This window comes from Macrosteles quadrilineatus, unplaced genomic scaffold, assembly GCF_028750875.1.
Source record: "Macrosteles quadrilineatus isolate MER2022 unplaced genomic scaffold, UCM_ALF_1.0 Scaffold_9__3_contigs__length_116548681, whole genome shotgun sequence".
Classification (NCBI taxonomy): domain Eukaryota; kingdom Metazoa; phylum Arthropoda; class Insecta; order Hemiptera; family Cicadellidae; genus Macrosteles; species Macrosteles quadrilineatus.
The window spans coordinates 45,847,955-45,871,144 of NW_026542602.1; the positions used below are offsets into that span (position 1 = coordinate 45,847,955).

Genomic DNA, 23,190 nt, shown 5'->3' on the forward strand with positions numbered 1-23,190 from the left:
ATACATATCCAGGCGCAGCTCAAAAAGAAGTTGATCTAAAAAGCATTGAATTACGGTATTTACTCAGGGGAGGTATAGAAGAGGCTACGATGACAGCTGAGGGCTTCTTATTAGCTGAGGGAACGCCATTACCGTAACAAAACGATTGATAGCCAACGGCCTCGGTGGTCTAATGGTCAGCGTGCCGGGCTGATATTCTGTAGGTCCCGGGTTCGAATCCCGCTGGTAGCATTAACTTTTTGTCCAAGATTTTTTTATTATCAGCAAGTATGGTTGGTTTGGTTTGGTTATTACAGTTTAATTTTATTATTAAGTCATTATAAAATTTTAATTGAGCAATTTCTAGTTTTATTTAATAAACAGAATTATTTTTCTGATTACTAAACTTTTGTTACCGGTATATTATTTATTTATCAGCAAGTTTGGTTAGTTCGGTTAGGTTATGATAGTTTAATTTTATAATTTAAAAATAATAAAATTGAATTTGAGGCATTTATAATTTTATTTTATGAACAGAATTATTTTTGCGATTAGTAAAACCTTCATTGCCAAAGTGCTCTCTACTACAGCGCTGTTCACGGAGGAATTTTGAACTAAATGCCTCATTTGTACCTCCCCTAAGTCAGACCCATTGAATTACTTCTGCGTAGGCCTACTACATATAAGTTACGTCACGTACACGTAGGTAAAGTAGGTACTTTAGTTACTCAAACTCAACATATGAATTTTCTGACACTTTTTTTCTTATTATTAGTTTCCTCCATAAAGGTAAGATGTCTGCTTAGTTCGAAAATCAACCTGCAAGTCTACAGTTAAACGGCAGTTACAAATCTCCCAAAATCCTAACTCATATTCCTTAAAATACCAAAAAGTTCTCAACCTCAACTTTTACACTTTTCAAAGATGTTTGAGGGGGGAGCTGGCTCCCCCTACCCCTCTTTGGCGACGCCGCTGGCGACCATACTAATGTAGGCTAATATGTATAGTCAAGTATGAATGGGGATAAGTGGTGCGATATTATAGTCTTGTTAGTGACTATAAGTCCGACATTTTCCCTTAGACACACTACCCAGCTGTTAGTTAATAGCCCAATACAGCCAATGGCAAACTTAGGGTCCTACAGTTTATATTAGAATCCGATCATATTTCTCCTTGGTAATTTATTTATTTATTTATTACATACACGGCAAACGCCATTTTACAGGAGAGTTGAGTTGAGATTGATAGTTAGTGCGATCAATAATTAAATATTTGATACATAATTAACGAATTGGTCTAATTATCAAGAGAAGTACTGCGATCGGATAGTCGTATATAGTACGGTACCCACTGGTGCGTACGTTAATCCACACCAGAGTATCTCATCCACAGTGCATGCCTATAAATATCACCAATTCGTTACTTCCTAGTAGTAGGATCAACAAATACAAGCCAAGTTGAACTAAACCACCACCACATTAAGACGTCACCGACCGTCCCAGTCTAGTATCAATGTAGATTGTCTAGTATGAATAAATGTATGCTTTGGATTAAAAAAATACGAAAAGTCTACTTGCATGACCTTAAGCGTCACAAGCTGAAGAAAAATAAATTCCAATCAATTTTACAAACATACGCATATTTTATTCATATATACTGTTTGGAAAAAAGCTGCTGAAGCCTATGTTTACTCCATGCGTTTTTCTTCTCCAACTGATTGTTAGACTTGTTGTTAGTACTATTTGTGAGTGCGCGTGCGTAGGTGCGTTTGTGTTTATATGGTGCCAAATTATGGGATTTATTTAATTTGACGTCTAGTTTCTTCGGTTGGTGAGTCATGAATTAAAATTTCTTTAGCTTCAGAATGCTTTACGCTTTCAGAAATCCTGAGATCTTCCAGCAACTGCCTAAACAAGAAACTCCGGTGTGTCTGTTTTGGTTAGGTTATGTTACCCCACGCCAATGTTATTTTCATTTTAAACTATAAAATATAATTTATTTTAAGCCTTTTAAAGCATAAAAGACCACTACGATTACCATAGTATCTTGATATAACAATAACATATTGGCCACCCTTCAAACAACATCAAAATCTTATAATAACAATGGACTAGGCTCCATAAACATTATCTGCCAAAGGCCAGTTTTAACTGAAATCTTATAAATATAGCAAGGAATTAACAGCCCATTAGTAGAAATCTTAATCTATACATTAATAGGAGCCAAAAAAACTTGGCTAAACTACAACAAACACTCAAAATAACTACAAATTAACAACTAAACTTTTGTTTGGGTCTAAACATCAACTGCCAAGCTGTAATAAGATTTCAAAAACATTGTTTTTTTCATGAACCTTGCACATTAATATTGTGAAATTACAGTTTATCATAGTGTCACCTGTCATTTTATCACCTAATGAATGTATCCATTTGATCTCAGGCCATGGGTTTTAATGTAAAGCAAATAGGCTAACTTAACTTGTCAGTCACAGGAAATAAGCTTAGCAGACTGATCCAATTTTCAGTGGTTCAAAATAATCTTTAAAATAGTGACTCTGTATACATTGCTAAGCTGTAATTACTGACTGTAGTAATAAGTTAGCTAACTTCCTTCTGGGAAATTCAGCTAAAATGAATGAAAATGAATCAAATACTTAAGCCTAAACCAAATAAACAAAAAAATAAGTTAGGAGCTTAAGTAACAGACTCAAAGACCTGAGGATTCTTTGTGACTAGATAACATAAACTTATTCTTTTTAGGATGATCTCATAATCATCAATTTAGCCTTGACACATAACATTCTATTCAACTGTAGAGTTATTCTAAGAATGTGTCTGTAACATTTGGTTTCTAGGGATGAAAATTCCTAATCCCCAAAGAGTTTCTGAATTCAAATATGGTATCCTCAACGCTTTTAAAACACTTCCATGTCTACTTAAGGTTACTTCCTAATTTAAACTAAGATGACAGAAAATAAGCTACCGTACTGTAATTTTAACTTATAGGTGTAAAAAACCATTATATTGGTATGCTCTAATTATACAACAATTTTTTCATTTATAAAGTACTACAGTACTAGTAGGCCTAAATTAAAGGAATAGGTACCGGTACCGTTAATGTCTTCATGATTTAAACATTGATTTGTCAAAAAGACAAAGGTACCAGTAGCCTACTCTACCTTAAGTTACGTTTAAAGCAACTTTCTGTTGATGACTGAGATATTGAATTTGCTTCGTTCGTTTACTTGAAAGTTAGGCTAACTTAAATTACTGGTGTCTAAATTATTAAGTTAACTTTACCGGATTAGCCTAAACTTGCATTTCTTAAGATAACTTAATTTTTACAATAATTTTCATCTAGGCCTACCCTACGCCTATTTGATTATTTTCAATTCAACAAGATTATGAAAAATTATGACTTAATTTAACTTAGGCCTAGGCCTACTATAATTGTTTGGATATTTCTTTTATATTAGTTTCACAAATTAAAATGTTTAGTATCAAAATGGTGTTTGTTGTGGTCTTTTAAGCTTGTCCAGGCAAGGCAAATATTTTTGTCGATAGACTTGATTTATAAAAATATTGTAGGCTAGTCACTTATTTTGTTTAGGGTTTAAACAGGGTTTTTTTCAAGTGGTTATAGATCTATAAGGCTAGGCTTCATCTAGTTGCAGGGACATAGAAAGTTACAAAGTGAAATGAAAAGAAACTAGGGTAGGAAAAGATTTTTGTTCTAGTATTAACCTAAAAGAATTTAATAGGGTACCCAGGTTATCTTTAATTGCACTTTAATTAACATTAAAATACTATTTTAAAACTGTTATCAAAGTAAGGTTAGGTTTAAGTCAAGCATTTTAAATGTGTAGGACTCTAGGTTGAACAGGTTAGGTCTCAGATTAGGGCTGCATAATAATAGGGCAAGATAACGTTAGGCTATAGGTTATTGTTAGGCCAACCAGAATATCGACTTCTTCAAGTCTTCGTCAGCAGAACTTCACATCACAAGATGCATGCTTATCTAGTGCATGGTTTTATTTGTAGTTTGAACTTTTCTTGTATTCAGGCTACTGTGTGCTTTGATAAAATTTTCGTACCGATCATATTTGATCTTTTTAGGAAAACGATACCGAATTTTTGTTAATATTTCCAGCTTTGACATATTCTACAAAATATTATAAGTTTGGATCGTTTCAATTGTTGGACTGTTTCCAATATTTCTTAATAAGAAGAAACAAGTTGTTCCATTCATACGGTTCACTTCATGTTTGCTGTTCTTTGATCAATTTGACATTGTCATTTAGTTTCGGATTTAATTTATCGATCGTGTTTTCTTTTTCTTGCGGTTGTAATGTCTTGTAATAATTAAATAATGTTTTATGTTATACCAACGTGATTTAAATAAAGCAGTTGATTAAAAAAATTTCAATTGTAGAAAATGATCAAAAGCGCATTAATAAGTTTAATGTAATGTTGTGTTACATTTGACACAGTAATTCCAATGTAGGATGTTTATCTAAATGTAAAATTACATCCTAAATGCTGACGCCATTGAATTGAAACTTGGTAGGCTAATATTATTTTTCATATTAATTTATAGACATGGTCTAGGACCATCAATTCAGAAAATATTAACACATTCACTATCATTCTGACCTCAGAAACAGAGGAGTGTGACAACCATTAATGAAAGGTTTATTAAACATACTCTCTTGAAGATTTTATCGCCCCTCTGAACAGGCAGATAAGACAATTTTAAATATATCTCCTGTTCGGTATATCTGCACGTTTTTGGTGTGATCCTTTAAATTCCTATTTAAAAAAACAGCTTTTGATCTATTACGATAGAATTAGCAGGTACAAACTTTTGCTCGGACTCTAGTAGCCTACCTATTATTACCAAAGAGCATAAATTTCTAAGTTGATCTTAAATTAGGAGAGACAAATTTTATCGGACATCTAGGCTATGTGTTTTTATTGAACATGCAACTCGCATCAAAAAAGGTTTAGATTTTAAAAAGGACACAAATAATATGGGGACATTCGAATTCAAATAAAAATATTATTTATCCATTGTTGACTTATTTAAGTTGTCTTCACTTGTTTAATTTTTACTCTCAATCCCCCTCCCCCCTTTTAAATTGACCGTACAACTATCACTAATGTTTAAAATATAATTTTTACATTGTGATGGTTATATTTTTATGCTTCGAAACTTTTCTTTATACCGATATAAATATCGTATACTTCTGAACTGGAATAGGTAACTTAGAGACTAGAGATATATTAAAATCTAATCAGCTGTAGGCATGTAAGTTTGGGCTATGTAAAACTTACCACATTTTAAGGCCAGAAATTAATTATTTACAATATTTAAAGGAAATTACACACTCAAACATTCGAAGCCGTCTACGGCATTTTAGTGCAAGCTTACATACAAGCATTGACATTATACATACAAGCAAACATTCCTCATAAGAGTAAAGATAGGATAATGTCTTGAATGTGAATGGTGTGTCACATTTTAAATGCTATGGTGAATGAGCCGTGATCTAGATCTTAACATAAAAAAAAGGTTATTAAGTTATTAGTTCTCATTAATATTCTGAAACGTATTCAATCTAAACTAAAAGCCTATTTAACAATATATTCTAGACAATATATGATTAATTGTAGGCTAAATAATAGGCTATTGAAAAAAATACTTGCAAATCTTTTTATGAACTGTACCGTACTGTCATCGGTTCCCCGTGAGGTTTAATAACAGATTTTTTTTTTCAATTTAAAAAATAAACTTTTAAAATTTGCGATGCAATGGAACAGTATGCAATGGATCCCATTAAACTTATTTAGTCCTAGTGGGGCTACAAAAAGTAAAAGCCAATTTACTATACGCAGAAATAAATTAAACACAGTGATGTGTGAAGTTCAATGTCTTTGTTCAAATCACGTTGGTAAATTTTCAGCTGAAGCCAACCAAAGGTAGGTGGTCTTTATTTTTGTACTTTTACTACCTGAATACAAGAAAATCTGCATGATAACCATACAGCATATTTCTTAAATTAAGTAATTTTCAAAAAATGATTAAAACATTAAAAAGTTACTCTGTATATGTTGAACATTAATATTAAAGGAAAAGTAGTTTTTAATTGCATAATGATAAGAAGGTTGTATGGTTAATTGCATGTACTGTATGTTTTATGTACTGTATTGAAAATGTTTTATTGACTCAATGCATGATGTTCGGTTAATATGTTCGTTACCTAAATGTCAATATTTAAAACTTCATGTTAGTTTTCACGCCGAGATGACAAATTAATTGTTTATAATGTTGTGTCGGATATTAAATACGTGTTCAATGCGCTCACAACAAATGTGCCATAAAAGTTGATCAGTTGTTACTGTTGTTAGTTAACTCTGCGGTAAACTGTTCTGTACCTTATTTAAAAACTACTCATAGTTTCAATGCAAACAATAGGTAAGTAATTATTATAATCCAATATTCTATTTTTTTAAAGCTAGATTTTCTTTATACCGTACTATTCTTTATTCTCCTCAAAAGGCCCAGTAGTATATATCTGCTTATCATATTAGTTTTCATTCTGGTAAATTCCATAAATATTAATTCATATGATTGATGAAATGGCAATAGCCTTTATATAAAATCTTGTAAGTTTTCATTCTTATATTATACTGTAAAAAAATTTATTGAATGAATAATTAAAAAAATATATATATTTGGTGTCATTATTTTCTACAGTAGTTTGAAAATACATTTTATGAGTTAATTTTTTACAACTCTGGGCCTTTGTAATGTTTTTTTCCTTTTTCAGCTTCCATATTTCAACTTAGACATTTTTGCTTTTATCAATGGGTGCAGCTATACTTTTGTAAACTTTAAATTTCATAATTTCTCATTTTGCATTAATTTTAAACAGATTAGATATCCTCCTGGTTTAGTATGCACATTTGTTAGCATTTGTTTTATTGTACCATGAACCTAGTTTTAAAAGAGCATTATCTTATTTTTCTGACTCTCAAAAAATTGTATCTATTTTTAAATAATTTAAAATGTTTTTATGTAAATTCTAATAGGAAATTTGTATTAACTCAAAAAAGAAGGAGAAGTTTTTTGTTGATCAATGCTGCACCCAGGAATTCTCTGTAAATTCATTAAATCTTACATTTTAATGGTAGCCTACAATATTTACATTGTGTATGTTTCATGTGAGGTTTCAAAGTGACTGTGAACTTTTTAATGATGTTTAGTTAAAATATTTGTTAGGCTACATTATATGAAAATTTGTTTGGTGATTTTACAAGTTGTATAGACAATTTTACTATATATTTATTTTAAATGTTTTCATATTAACATTTGTTTTTTAAATTTGACTTATTAATATATGTTTATGTGACTCTTACAATAATTAATTTAAAATAGTGGAATGTGAATTACCAAGTGAATTATTTTTGTGAAACAAAATTGAATTTTTATTTTGTACATGGACTGATGAAGTGTTTTTCTGTGATATTTATAGTGCTCCTATCAATTATTTATTATAAAATTAAAACATTTTCTTTATATTTTGTATGTAGAAATTGTATTTGTAATTATTTACCAATTTGTACATAGGCTACATCTGATTAAACCAATGTTTTCATGTTTAAAATTAATGAGCTAACACATTTTTCTGTGCCCACATTTTTGTTTGATTTTATAATATTTTTTCAATGTTCCTTTGCTTTTAAAATATGGATTTTGCATATTTTGATACCTTATATACCTACTCCCTGCATATTCTCTCAATATTGATTTATGTACGTTTCAGATGAGTTGTCAAGTCAAGTATTTAAAATTATATTCTTGTGATAATTTTTTGATATTTTTTTGCTTTGTGCATTCAACCAAATGTTGTATTTTTTATATTGGCATTGGTCCTCCTGTAAACTGTTAATTTTATGTTGGATCAAAAATGTATGTAGGTTTATAAGTTTATTTATTTTTAAATCTTTTGCATATAAATATTTGTTACCAAATTTTTTACTTTAAACATTGTTTTGGCAATGGTTCTACTTTGAATTTTCATTAGCTTGGTTTTGATAGTAATTGATGATTGCAAATCAATTGTGCATTAATATATATTATGTTTGAACAGTACGGGATACAGTAGGCTACTATTATGCTTTGAATCGTTAAAACTTACAAACACGTAGGTTATAAAAATTTTATAATTACCTGAATTATTTATTGTTTATTCATTCAAATGGGTTTTCTAACCAAAATTCTTTAATACTGTACTTCCTTTTTTGTGTAAAAATAAACTAATAAATATAATAATACAATAAATTATTAGATAGCATATTTATAATAATTTACAGATACTGTAATCCTATTAGACTTCCTTTGAATAATTAAAATTTAAATATGTAGATAGCCTATTTATAAAAACGTTTGAATTTTAAAGCGATTTAATGATTTAAATTTTGAATAATGATAGCCTATATCTTAAAGTTTTTAAAGCAATTTTAAACTTTTCCCAAAAGTAACTTGGTTTTTTTAAATGCTATCAAAATTTTGAGTGAAGTACAGTTGAATTCAGCTTCAGTGCTTATTGGAAAAATTAATTGTTTAAAGATAAATTATTTTTAAATTGCCAACTTTAAAATTAATTTAAATAAAAAAAAATCTCTTTAAAATGTTTATTTTTAGGCCTTAGTTTATGTTCAAACCATTTTAATTTTGTAAACTAGTTAGGGCCTTTTTATTTTAAAACTATATATTTTAAAGTCCTTGTTATTTTTTAAGCGTTAAAAGTTTTAGGTAGAATTTATTTTAAAATAGCGTTAGCTAGTCTTTAAACTATTTTTTAGGCTTTGTCTTTAAATGACTTATAAATGAAGATGAAATTGTTAGTATTTTTTCAGAATCATAATCCTCTAGCATGAATTGTTATGAATTATAATATCTTTATGAATTACACTACCCCTAACAATATGCTGTAAATTCAAAATTACAAAACTGATTATAAAGAAGACCTAGATCTGATCCAATAATGAAACCTATTCAATTTCTTTATTCCTTAATTTTGTATATTGTTTAAAAATATATTTATCAGTTTAAATTGAAAGTACTGTATCTGATTGTAGTTATAAAGGTTACATTTCAGGTTAGAATTGAATACATTTTTGCCATAATTACAAATGAAACATTATTTGAAAATCAAATCAAATAATTTATTGAGCCAGAATAATTAACATTGTACAGGTTGCATTGGCTAGGTCATCAATGAAAAGTTAGCTTACATATACTTAAGAACTATTTACAGATATACAATCTTATAATAAATAATAAAGAATCTATAAAAACAGTAAGAATCCAATCTTCGATAGTCCAATCTTTGGCAGCCTCTGTACAGTGCTGCTCCTAGTGGCAAAGTGTAGAACTACTTGTAGACGGGGTCTTGTCACAGATCAGTATCTCACACTCAATAATTGACAATTTCATCTTCTGACAATAATACTGTTCTGTTATTTTTTATAATTTTATATATTATTTTGTAATATAATAATGCATTATTTAATTAAGATAAATTCTTTAAGTTGTATTAAAGTTATGTTGTACTTTCAATTAACAAGCATTTTATACTTATAACTTAATTGATATGTAGATTTAAGTTCATTGTGATTTGTTACAAAAAAATAATTTAATTTATTAGTTCTCAATAATTTCTATCATCAATAAATGAAATGTGATGATTATGTTTTGGATTAACAATAATTGTATTAGTAATTTATTTAAGTAAAACCTAAACAAAGAAATTCTACATCTAAATAATTAATTCATTTCTAAATCTGTTTAAAATATATAAAGTAGTCTACTTAATATTTTTAATCAATGTGTTGTTTTTTCTCTGTATAGTAATTCTGTTGCAGCTAGTTTTATTCTTAAAGAAAACATATGTAGCCTATACTCTCTTCTATAATACAGTGGTAAAAAACCAAACTTATGATAGTGGTACAATAAACACTAAAATATGGTCTTACATATTTACACGAGTTGTAATAGTAAAATGTTTAGCAACTTGTCTCCAATTTAATTTTGCGTTCATAAAAAAGTCAGTAATTTTAATTTGTTTGCTCAAATTGTTATTTTACAATTAAGTTTAAAAATTATTAAAACATACTGTTTCAAAAGTTATATGTGATTCTGCCGCAAATAATAGCATGGGATTCCTGAATTAACTCGAGGTTAGCTGTGTATAGTTAAAGTTAAATACTCTTATTTACTAATAACATAGTATTTATTGTAGTATATACCATACTGTATTTTGACAATTTTTATAGAAGAGGGTGATGGGTATTTTGTAAAAGTTTGTTTATTTGACAAGGGTGCACTTAAGATGGAAGAAAAATTCAACATTTAATGACAAAAATTATTAAGTCGATAAGGGGATGTTACCTGTCTTTATAAACTAAAATAAGTTACTTAACATTTTAAGATGACTTGATTTATGAATATGTAACCGGTAAAAAACTAGCAAAGCTTTATATTAGAGATTATTCTTTGGCAAATCATTTAAACAAGTAAAAAAACTGTTGAATCAGTAAGAGAACAATTGATGTTGAAGGTTGTGTGGAGGTTTGTGTAAATTTATCATTGAAAATTGATTCATGTAGGCTGAACACATTAGTTAATCAATTTAAGATTTTTTGTCTGAATTTTAATGCAAATTTGGTATTGTTTTCAAACATTCATTCTAATTAACAAAACTAATTAATTTGACACAAAAATTCTAGTAATAGGCCTACATGTAACTAATGCCTTATAAATGTCTTTATTCCTTACGATTTTACTAAAATATTATTATTTTAAACTATATCTACTTAAGTAAAAATTTGGATATTTTATGAAATAAAATTTTTGTAAGTTGGAGTAAAAATAATGTTATCTAAATTGGATTTGATTTAAATTAACTTTATTAAGTAAAATACAAATTAATTTTGCTAAGCATATATTTTAAAATACTCATTGAAACACTTTAAAAACAAGTTTCTACTAATTGAAACAGAACATAATAAGAGCCCACCTCTGAAAAATCCTAAGTGCATCCTTTTCACAATTATTTATAAATACAGTAAATTGTGATTGAAGAGTAATTGTGTCTGCAGAGAGAACTTATTGTCATTTTTTTTTTACAGAAATTAAATAAAATCTTAATTTATTTGTGCATATACAAATCTGAAAAAATGTTGTACCTTATTGTTGCAGATAGAGATTTACTAAATTACCCAAATATGTCGTTGTTTTTAATTTTTAGTTTATTTGCTAGGATCTTGTTTGTTGAAATACATTGTACAAAATCTTATTTTAATTTAATTTATATTTACTGAATAAAATTGTATACGTAGTTAAGAACTGTAGTATTATTTAACTACCCTGTTCCTATTTTTGTATTTTTCAAACTGTCTGAGCATTGCATTGAAAAATGGTAATTGATCAAGATGAGAAAAAAGCTATGAAGAGAAAAAGCTAAAGCTACAAAGAGGCGTAACTGTGATAGAAAAACATCATGTGGACTTGGAAATTTTTTCTAACAAGTCATCTCAAACTATAGAAAAAATGCTAAAGAATGAAAATAAATCATAGTAAAACTTTGAATATTTTTTCACTTCACTGTAGTAAACTCAAAACATTGAAAATAATCAATATTTCTTATGTAAATTTCAAAATTAATTTTAACGATTAATAAGTTGTTATTGCTTTTGTTAATTTAAGGAATTATATGTTTTAAAGTCATTTAGGACTTACAAGTTGATAATTTTTGTTCTAATCAGTGTTCTTAAAAGGTTTGTTCAAACATTTGCTTAACACTATTATTTTGCAAACATTAAATAGTTTTAAGAGTGAGTTGCTAAGTACAGTGTTGTGATCATAGTTTATAATTGATACGTTTATTTGCATTAAAGAAAAAAATAGTAGTAAGAGAAAGTTAAATAGGAAAATTCAACAAATAATTTTATTCCAAAGTCAGTAGCCTGGTCAAAGGATTTGGTTTTTCATCACCAGACAGTAAATGCCACATTTTAAATCTAAAAACAGATTATCAATTAATATCTTATGATTATTTATATTTTAAATATTTTCTGTAAAACCTAATAGTTTATACTTAATGCATTTTATTTTTAGGTCTTGAAATCTGTTACGGTAATAATGTTTTTGAAAATATATTTAATTTATTTGTTTTTTCCAAGTGTTACATTTTAAATTAAATATCTTTTAAATTCATCAATTTAACATAACTTAGTTGGTTTGTTATGTATCAGATACTGTAATAAGGTTAGTTTTAAGCATACCATTAAAACAATTGGCATAATTCAACAGCAATGTTCCATTTGAATGATATATTATAGAAGCTTGTGTTTTGAAAAACGTTGCTAACTTGAGTCTAGCTGTAAAAAGTGTGTACAGACTAACTTCTGGAATAAGTACAGTTTTACATTGATTTGTATTATCTACGTGTGAATAAAATATCAGGCCTGTCAATCATTTTAATTAACAATTTGAGTTAGTAAAACCTTAATTGAGTTAATTGTACCAGACCTTTCTAAGCTTGTGGTATAGTGCTCTGGTGTCTGTATGAGAACAAACCTCACAACTCTTCAAAACTGCAGTAGTTTAAGGTACTTTAACGATACCGCAACATTTGAAAAAGTTAGATCTTAAAAATGTAATGTACACCAACTGGTCTGGTCTTAAATGAAGTTTTTTTTATGACTGAAACCTACTTTCTATTTTTAAACGACATGGACATGGTATTTTTAGGTGAAGTATCAGTTCATTTAAAAAGATAATTTCAAGCGTAACTCACCTTTATGAAAACAGGAGAATTTAGCCCTGGTCAAATGTCACCACAGTTCAACATAAACAAACACACTTAAAAAAAAGTACAAAATTAAAAATAAATACTAGGCTACTATACCTTGCTGAACCGTTGAACGAGAATTTATGTCTAGTATGTATTTAAATTTTAGTATTTTAAATGTGTGTTTGTGTGTGTTAAACTGTGGTGAAATTTGACAAAGGTCTAAGGGTTTTCCTGTTTTCATAAATGTGAGTGACACCTGAAATGATCTTTTCAAATAAACCTACTTCCTATTAGTTCTTTTGGAACATCAATGTTAGTTGGGTCATCTGTTTATTTGATGGAAATTCACCTCTTAATTGAAATTGATTGAAAATAATAATTTTAACATACTGTATTCAATTTACAATAAAGTTAAAAAGTTGTAATTAGACTGTTACTAGTTAAATATTTATTGATGTATAGTTAAGTTTTTTTAAATTTAAGCTGTGGCTATTTCTGGTGATGAAAGATTAAATTCTATGAACAGGGGTGGTGGTGGGAAAAGAGGGGCTTTGCCCCAAAAATATTTGACAACAAAATTTTAGTATCCGATAATTTCAACATTTTTGCGATTTTTGTAACATTTCTTAGTTGTAGTTACTTGTAGTTAAAGTTTATAATTACTAAGACTTGACAAAATATTAAATCTTTTTCTAATCATACCTTAAAAATAGTGAAAACTGCAAATTGGACTTATTTTTTTATGTTCTTGAAAAAAAAAACTGCAACTAAAGAAATTAACTTGATCAAGAAAATAATATCTCTACTACCATATGTATTTTAGGTCTACCTTTTGTGTGCTCCAATACTTGAACAGAACCGGTAGTGATCATAAACATAAAAAAATTACGTTTTTAGCCCTAAAATAAACATAACATTGCTTAAATGGAACTGTCTAATCCATAATACTTTTAGTATTGGATTCAGGCCAGCAACGTAATTTGTTTATGTTTATGATCCATACCGGTTCTGTTCAAGTATTCATGTTTGTGTGGTAAAAAAACATTGTATCCAAATTCTCTGGTAGGGCAAAAAAGAATATTTTTTTCTGATTTAATAGCTATATAATAAGACAATTTATTAGGCCAACACAATTAATCGCCGACTATATTTCGGTATGCTCAGATATAATTTTCAAATTCTAAAGTGAGTCGATCAATAACAATTATGTACCGGTATAATCAGGGCCGGATCTACAAAATATGGGCCCCCCTGCAAAAGTCCTCCAAGGGCCCCTACAGCTGCGTACGGGGCTCCGGGGGGTTTGGGGGGTGTGGAGCAATTAATGTGGACCATACAAAGTAGGTAGCAATCAATTACCATTATTGATTGGTAAAAAACACGTTACGCAGAATTTTGTGTTTTCCAAACTAACTACAGGTGCATTTTTGTATAGCAAGTGTCGATTAGGAGTTGTAAGCCGAAAACTGGTCAAATAATCAACTTTTTGGCTATGTTGATGAAAATGATCCAACTTTAAAAAGCTACAGCGGCTAAATGGCTCGGCCGATTTTGGAGTATTTAACATCAATCGACGCAGAATTTAATGCACTAAAAGAGACCTTTGAACAACATTTTCCGTAGGGTTCGTCTTTTATGAGCTATAAATGAAAAACTGAAAAAAGTGCAAAATTTTCATGGTTTTTCGACTCCCAAAACTAAAGCAGACGTCAGAATCCGTCGCAAACTCACAGGACTCTTATTTGGGACCCCCAAAAGGTATTAAAACACTTTCCAGCTTTAGACGATTTTTTGGGGAGCATATGTCTAATTTGCCTGGGCTACAGGTACAACTGTGTATATTAATTAATTATTTAATTTAACAACTATAGAAAACCGGCGACACGGCACGATAAACATAACCTCACAAAACAAAACTACAGTAGTATTCACTATTTTGGCTGATCTCTAAAATAATTGCGTTGACAGATTGAGATCGCTCGCTGCACCCAGCGCTTGTCGTGGCAATAGTTTAAACTACTGTTTGGACGGAGTCCTCGGTACGTCGCTCGGGTGGTCCGATCGGACTGTAGTGGATCTGTGAAGCTCGCCATGCAGCTGACGTGCTGACTGGACTGAGCTGACTGAGTATGGACTGACTGAAAGTGGCGAGATTGAACTGTCTAGCTAGGCCTAGGGCGAGGTCTAGTTAGGTCGTGTTTGTCGACGAGTAAAATCACAAGTCTAAATTTACTTAATAATTCTAACTTTAGCTTTGATGTTGACAATATTTATTTGTCTGTCAAAACTAAACTTGCCGTCCTATTCAATTATGTTTATATGCATTAAAATAATTTTAATTTTTACGAGCTCTTTGGGCCCCCTAAGGGCTTGGGCCCCCCCGCATTGCGGGGTTTCGCGGTTCCTAGATCCGGCCCTGGGTATAATTGAAAATGGTAGTTGACGGTAATTAATGTTTTCAGAGGGCCCTAGTTCATAACAGCCTCAAAAGCATCTCAAGGTGACTAAAAACCTAATGCATTAAATCCATAATATGTACAGTAATTGATGAGTTCTTGGGCTTTGAAAAATTATATCACCCATCAGGCGCAAAAGAAGGACTAAATGTAACTCAAAAATGTAAAGGGAATCCTTTTTCTAATCAAGCCTCTAATTAGCTCAAAATTGCTAAGGAAAATCTTTCCCCTGATCAAGCTCTCAACTTTTAGCCTGAACAGTGAAAGAGAATCCTTATCTTGATCAAACCTCTAGCCTTAAGCATAAAATGCAATCGTTGGAGAATCCTTCCATAATCAAGCCTCCAAATTACAGTTTAGTAACAAATCTCTGATTTAACTACGAGAGGCTTTTAAAATTGAAAAATAGATGCCCGTCAGGCACAAAATGCAAAAGAGAATCCTATGTCGAATTGAGCATCTGAATTTAAGGATGAAATTTAAAGGCAAACCCTTTTACTAGCCTGAGACTCTTAGATACTAGCCCAAAATGCAGAGGCAACTCTTTTAATCAAACTTCAAAATTTTAAAGGAGAATTCTTTTCCTCAAACAGCCTCAAAATTTAAGCTAAAATATAATGACAAATAATTTTTTGTTGAGTCTTTGAAAATTAGTTCATTAACAAACCCCTCATTTCGTAAGCTACCCAGTTTAAGGAAATTTGGGGTTAGTTCCCTAGGCACGGAAGCGGAGTGCAGAGAGACGATTATCCGCTCGTCCAGTGGCAGTCTGCTAGTAAATCAGTAGGCTACCACTTAAGCCCCCCGCGCTCTACTTCCGCACCTAGGAAAACCCAGCTAGGAGGGGTTTCTTAAATTGGAAAACAGATGCCTTTCAAAAACAAAATGCAAAAAAGAATCCCTTTTCCAACCAAGCCTCAAATTCTTTTAAGTAATACATCCCTCATTTTCCCAGGAGCGTTTGTCTGCCTAGTGTGCGGCAACCGTTACAAACATCAGAGGAATCTTCTACGTCACCGACACTGGGAGTGTGGGAAGAATGCGTCCTTCCAATGCCCTCAGTGTCCTTACCGCTCCAAGCAGAAGGCCACCCTCAAGCGACACATCGGACAAGTTCATGCGAGTCCATACCTGTCGAGCTTCGAACTTCCAGTGGCACCTGCGGTTATGTTCTCGTTGTAACCTGAATAAACCATGTGTTGTAAGTTGGTGTTTGTCTCCTCTTGACCCTAAATTGATTTTAACATAAGTCCTTTAAATATTATCCCATATATAAAACAAATAAATAATATTGAAATGATTTCCTGATTTCTAAAAAAAATTTTAAAGAATTTACTGTACAGTATCTTGTAAATTTGATGGCAAACTTTACTGTTTACATTGTGGTAAAGTCAACTGTTACATGTCACATTAAACTTTTTTTTTCAATTTAAATTTATAGGCTATAGCCATGCACTCTAACCTGTTAAAAGTATGCTATTTTATTTACTACAAACCATAATTTAATGAATGTGTGAACATTATTTGGGCTACGTTTCCCGGGAATAAGTAGAGTCAGAGAGGTGTTTCATACTTTACGTTAGTGTTAAAGGATACTAATATTCCTGGACACAAAATGAATGTGGTTTAGGGATTAGGTCTAGTTATTCAATCATAATTTGATAGATAAAGATTGAGTCAAATATTAAATCAAACAACTACAGTTCTATTGTATCAAAAGATCATAATTTACCCAAGCGAATTTCCCATAGGGAATACACTATTTTCTATCCTATAGGTTGACAGTAGGCCTACGAAATCGATCAAACTGTTACCTGAATGTCCTAAAAAATAACCATTCTTTCATCAAAATATATTGTTTAAATGATAATTGCAGCCAATTTAAATCCCTGGTCCGTAAAAAAGATGTTTCACAAAATTTTAGGATTCAAATCAGTTCCTAATTTTGTGACGATCTAGATTTCTTCTTGCACTTAATGCCATTAAGATTTTTTCTTACAATTGACTCCTTATCCACATAATTTCTCCAAACAAAAAAATTATCATGCAATGATTTTTGAAGACTGTTGCAAGCACAATGTTGACTACCAGAGAGTTTGACCTCTGTGTTATGTCTAAAGGTACTCCTGCCAGAACTTACCCATGTCCCCAGTGCGGTAAAGTGTACAAATACGAGAGGTCCTTGACGTTTCACCTGCGCTACGAGTGTCAGAAAGAAGCCATGTTTTGCTGTTCTCTGTGTCCGTATCGCTCTAAACAGCGAGGCAATTTACGCCGACATACTGCTCTACAACATGCCCCGCAACAAGTATAGCAACAGACTAAAGATTTTGCTGCAACATGTTTCTCAATTGTAATGACTGCTAGAAATGAACAAGTTTTGTGATTTAGATTATAAATAAATTCAGCTTTCATATGCTCTTTGTTTTTGATTGTACAATAATAATTTTTTCCTACAGTTACCTAACGAAGTCCTTGCACTTGTTAAGGTACTCCAAGTAGCTAACTGCTGTATTTACTTACCTTTGCCACACTCTTTTTTCCGCACTCAATTTTTACCACACTCCAGTATTCCAACCAAACAACACAGAACACTTAAAGATACTAAGACTACAATCAGCTGGTGTAGCGTTTTCCATATCCATCAGCACTTGGATTTAACCTAACCTAGAAACAAAGTGTTTGAAAGATTAATTATTTATATGCTGTATAGTAACTGTAGGAAAAATATACTGAGTAACGCGAGTGCAAAGTGTCTTTGCTGCACTCGAGAAATATTCCACACTCGTCTGCGGCTTGTGCGTAAATGTTTCTCTCATGTGCAGAAAAAAACCACTTAGCACACTAGCTACACAAATAACTATAGTGTATTATGTCAATACAACTGTATTACATGGGTATTGGTGCTTTGTATCATGACAGAACCTTTAAAGTTTTTTCACATAAGACATTTCACATTAATTAATTGAAATTGATTTAAAAAATAATTTCATAAAAGTTTTCTTATGATCACTCATTATTTGGTTGAGCCTAATAAATACTGTATAATTTGCATGATATCTTTGACTATTGATGAAACTTGATATCCACCCCATTTTAAAGTTGTCGCCAGTTTTTTATCAAAATGGACATAGTACGTATTGAGGTACTGACTGTGTGCACCAATGTGAAGTAATGATTTCTGTCAATGCCAACTTTTAAGTAAGCAATATTGATAGGAAAAATTATTTTACGCTATAGGATCTTTATGTCATATAAAATACCCGGTAAGAAAAATGTAGGCAGAAAATACGATTTTAGACTGTCAGTGGCGAGTGGCATTACATTCTTTTTACATACAAAATTGGCCTCGGCTGGTCCATGTAGAAGTGAAATCTACTTCTATAACCAAAAGTGGATGGTCACGTATTATTATTTTTAAATGTACTGATAGTAATCAAAAATATGTCTAATAACACTTGAATCATATTTACATTTATAATTATTTGAGATGGGGTTGCCACCTAGGTGCCTATTTTAATCAAAATAAGAGGGAAGGATGTGTGTAGGAGTGATCTGTGTGGCTTTGTTACTTACCAAGATCAGCTGTTTCATCAGTCAGGATCATTTATTTAAAGCCCAATGATCAGGGACAGCTGGGACCAGTTTTGAACCATCAAAAAGCTACTATCCTTTCTCATGAACTGGCAACTCTTTTGATTGTTCGGTGAACACTTTAACCACTCAGCTACCCAAACACCTCTTATACTTTTGACTCACAAGACTGTAAATTGATTACAACTTATCTCTCTTATATATTTACTGTCTTGTGAGTTAACAATTAAAGTATAAATGTATATTTTAATTGTTATTAGTTTTTATTTAGTACTTCCTGTAAATTTAATAACATGTGCAATGCTGATCAAGAAGTTAATAATTTGTAATGTCTCAAAAATTTCAAATTATCACTGTGTATTCTTATGAATGTTTATTACGATTTTAGTGAAGTATAATTCATAAAAACATATTTATGTATAACTTATTGCACTTTTTCAATATCCCCCTTACTCTTCAATTGTATCAAGTCCATTGACCTGGAAAAGAACTCGGAGTGATGATGACCATTTGCATTGTTTTAATATATCTGGTAATTCACACACTCTTATTGTTTAGCTTTATTTATTTATTGTAATGCAGCTAACAAGTTTTGACAATTCCCAATACACAAGAAGCTAAATCCTCTCAGGGCTCAATACCTCACAAGACCAGGGTTTGGACAATTCCCTTGCAAAAAACCCAAAACAATGCAAATGACATGGAAATATTAAATACCCCCGCCGCAGCAAACCTGCAGACTAAGCGAATTTCCATTTGCCTGATTGGATTTACACTCTAATGTCTCCTTAAAAATATCACATTTATTCCCTATTTAAATAGAATCAGTTTAACACATACTTAGGTTTGCTGCAACGGGAAGGGTAAAAGTGTTTTTTATGTAAAATGTTAATAGTTAGTAAGAAATAAAAACATTTTCCAAATTTGGGCAAAAAATGTTAATAAACAAGCAAACTACAACAGTTTACTTATTCTCCATAAGAATAACATGGGAATTTTAAATTTACAATTTTTTGAAATTTTCTCCGTAACCATTAGGTGCATTATAACGCTTCAATATACTAAATTATTTGTTTTTTTAAGCTCTACAAAATAGTTTGGGAACAAATTGCAAAATTTTATGTTTTTTGAGTCAAAAGTGGGAAGAACCCATTTTTACCCCATAAAACCCCCCATAAACCCCCGTTCCCATGGTCCGATCATGCTGGTTCGCGAACTCGTTCAAATAAACGTCAGGTTTACACGTTTGTACCAAATTTTATCAAAATCGGATCGTTTTTGCTCGAGTTATCGCGCTAACGGACACATATATAAATATATATATATAAATATATGAATTTGAACGGATGGTGTTTTTGGCCTCTAGAGACCTCAAAACGAAAAAAAAATCGGTCCCGGGTCCAGGTCTTACCATGAGTACTACGGTAATAGCTTATTCCCTATATAGGAAATTCCCTAAAAGGGCTTACCTGTTGCTGTAACTAAGGTCATGTATTAAAAAAACAATTCAAAAATGACTAAGATTCTTCACTTTTAACCTTAAATAATTCTTTTTACAATAAAATACATGGATTAACATTTTAGACTGTCAGTGGCGAGTGGCATTACATTCTTTTTACATACAAAATTGGCCTCGGCTGGTCCATGTAGAAGTGAAATCTACTTCTATAACCAAAAGTGGATGGTCACGTATTATTATTTTTAAATGTACTGATAGTAATCAAAAATATGTCTAATAACACTTGAATCATATTTACATTTATAATTATTTGAGATGGGGTTGCCACCTAGGTGCCTATTTTAATCAAAATAAGAGGGAAGGATGTGTGTAGGAGTGATCTGTGTGGCTTTGTTACTTACCAAGATCAGCTGTTTCATCAGTCAGGATCATTTATTTAAAGCCCAATGATCAGGGACAGCTGGGACCAGTTTTGAACCATCAAAAAGCTACTATCCTTTCTCATGAACTGGCAACTCTTTTGATTGTTCGGTGAACACTTTAACCACTCAGCTACCCAAACACCTCTTATACTTTTGACTCACAAGACAGCAAATCAATTATAACTTAGTTATAATCGATACTTTTAACCTTAAATAATTCTTTTTACAATAAAATACATGGATTAACAATGTGTGTGATTAGATATTGTCAAATAATATCACACCAAATCCATACCGTAGTAAAAAGAAAAACAATTAAAATAAATTAAATATAAAAAATTCTTGGGTAAAACCCAAATTGTTTTACTTCCCATCTTCACAGTCCAGGACACTAGGCTTTATCTCGCAATTTTTCACACATTACTTCAGGATAACCGTTAACACATTATCACTCAGATCAAATGCACTGGTGACTGGAAGGATTTGAACCCAGGACCTTTAGGGACCAGTTACACTTACTAACACTATCATATTCTGCAGGGTGGAACCTAGAACACCTTCAATAAAATGGCCTGCTAATGTGTCTGCCTGGTTACAGATGGTCATCTTCAGACTAAAACAATTACTGTTTTTAAGCAGACCAACTGCAACCAGGCCGAAACACATCAGGGTGTTTACAACTGGATCGCACGCTGTAATGCTCAGAACTAGGCTTGTATGGTTTGACTTCCTAATGGTGGGTTTCCTAGCTCCGCCTTTTGTGAGGAGCCTTTTGTTGCACACTGCAACGTGATGCGTTGTGTAATTTTCTTTTCTTAGCCCTCCAGTATGCTGCAGTAGTTGTTTGCTAAGAAGAGATTGAAGATGAGCTTTTGTCCTCTGAGTAAGAGAAAATCAGCAAGACAAAATCATTGTTTTTGTTATTAGAGGAGGAAGAAGAGATCGAGGATGAAATTGACTTTATTGTTGGTACCAAGTCCTTTTTTCTTGACAGTGTTTTAAACTGCTTATCGGTCATATTCCACAAAATCTACGACCACCAACTAGGTTAATAAGTTGTTCGTCCACAAATCATTAACCATAAACTAAGCCATTGCACCTTTACGGGGGAAAACTCAACCAATAGACAGGAAAAACCAACTTGTGTCCAATGTGAAGCGTTGTCCGCATATGACTGCTGTCTGAGTCGGCCAGTTACATACTGTAGTAGCGTACAGCACACTGCAAAGGAGTGTAGGAAAATGGCGCCATCTAATTCAGCGCTGTTGAGTAGGCTCCACAGTGTGGACTGCGCATCACGCAGTGCGTTCCGCTCAAAATGCGCAGCTAGGAAAACCCACCTTAAATTGAAAATAAAGCTACTGTGTACAAAATAGTGTACAAAATACAAAATTATGTGAGTGGGAACATGGGAATCCCCGTAAGAGGTAATGTGTTGAAAATGTATGAGTGATACTTCCCCAATGTAGTCACACTGAAAATCCAGCACAGAATATGCGATATAGTTGTAATTATAGAGATCAATGCTGAACATCAGCACAACATTTAGTAATGTGGTCCAGTTTTTCATCAAAATCCACAACAGTTATATTAAATTAACATTCTAACAACTAATTCTTTGTTTAATTTTTGACTCATATTTTCTATTCAAGGTATCCCCCGTAAATTTTCTGGCCTGGTGAATGAAGAGAAGAAGATTGTTTGTGAAATTTGCGGAAGAAAGTACAAGTATATGGCAGGCTACTACAAACACAAGAAGCATGAGTGTGGGAAGGAGGCTATGTTCCGTTGTTCCTTTTGTCCGTTCCGCACCAAGAGAAAAGAATCTTTAACATACCATGTTGGTTCAAAACATAAACAGTTTTAATTCTCAAAAAATCATATTTTGTGGGCTGGAATGTGGAATAGAAGATTGGTTGAGGGTGAGAGTGCACTAATAGGTTTGAGAATTTCCACTAACAAAGGATTTTATATTAATCTTTATATATATTTTAGAATATGTCCTTTTATTTCTATTATTGTATTTTAACACAATATGTCCGTTTTTGTTGAGTACCGGTACCGGTATTTCATACAACATTACTATACTATTGGACTTTATGATCAAATATCTTAATGCAGCTGATTATTTAATTTTAGTTTTATATCAGCTGATTTATTATGTTTTGTTCTAATATGTTAACAGATACCTATGAAGTGTTAATGTTTTAATATATTTAAAGATTGTTTCAATTATTAATAAAGTATTTTATGTAATTTATTCCCTTGTTTCATCATGTTTAACCAAAATAAAAGCCAAAAGAGAAATTTTTGTGTCTTCCTCCTGTATACTAATGTAAAAAGAAGCAAAAAAGGCGGTGCAATCCTTATTTAACTAACTAACCCAGCCAAAGATTCAGCATTGAGCACACGATCCAC

The 23,190-nt window shown here is 31.4% G+C and overlaps 1 protein-coding gene across 7 annotated transcripts in view; it reads left to right on the plus strand.

The window, feature by feature from the left end:
• The window catches only part of LOC129002335 (longitudinals lacking protein, isoforms F/I/K/T-like), a 205,422-nt gene that overhangs the window by 108,360 nt on the left and 73,872 nt on the right, over nt 1-23,190 (plus strand). The window lies entirely within an intron of this gene.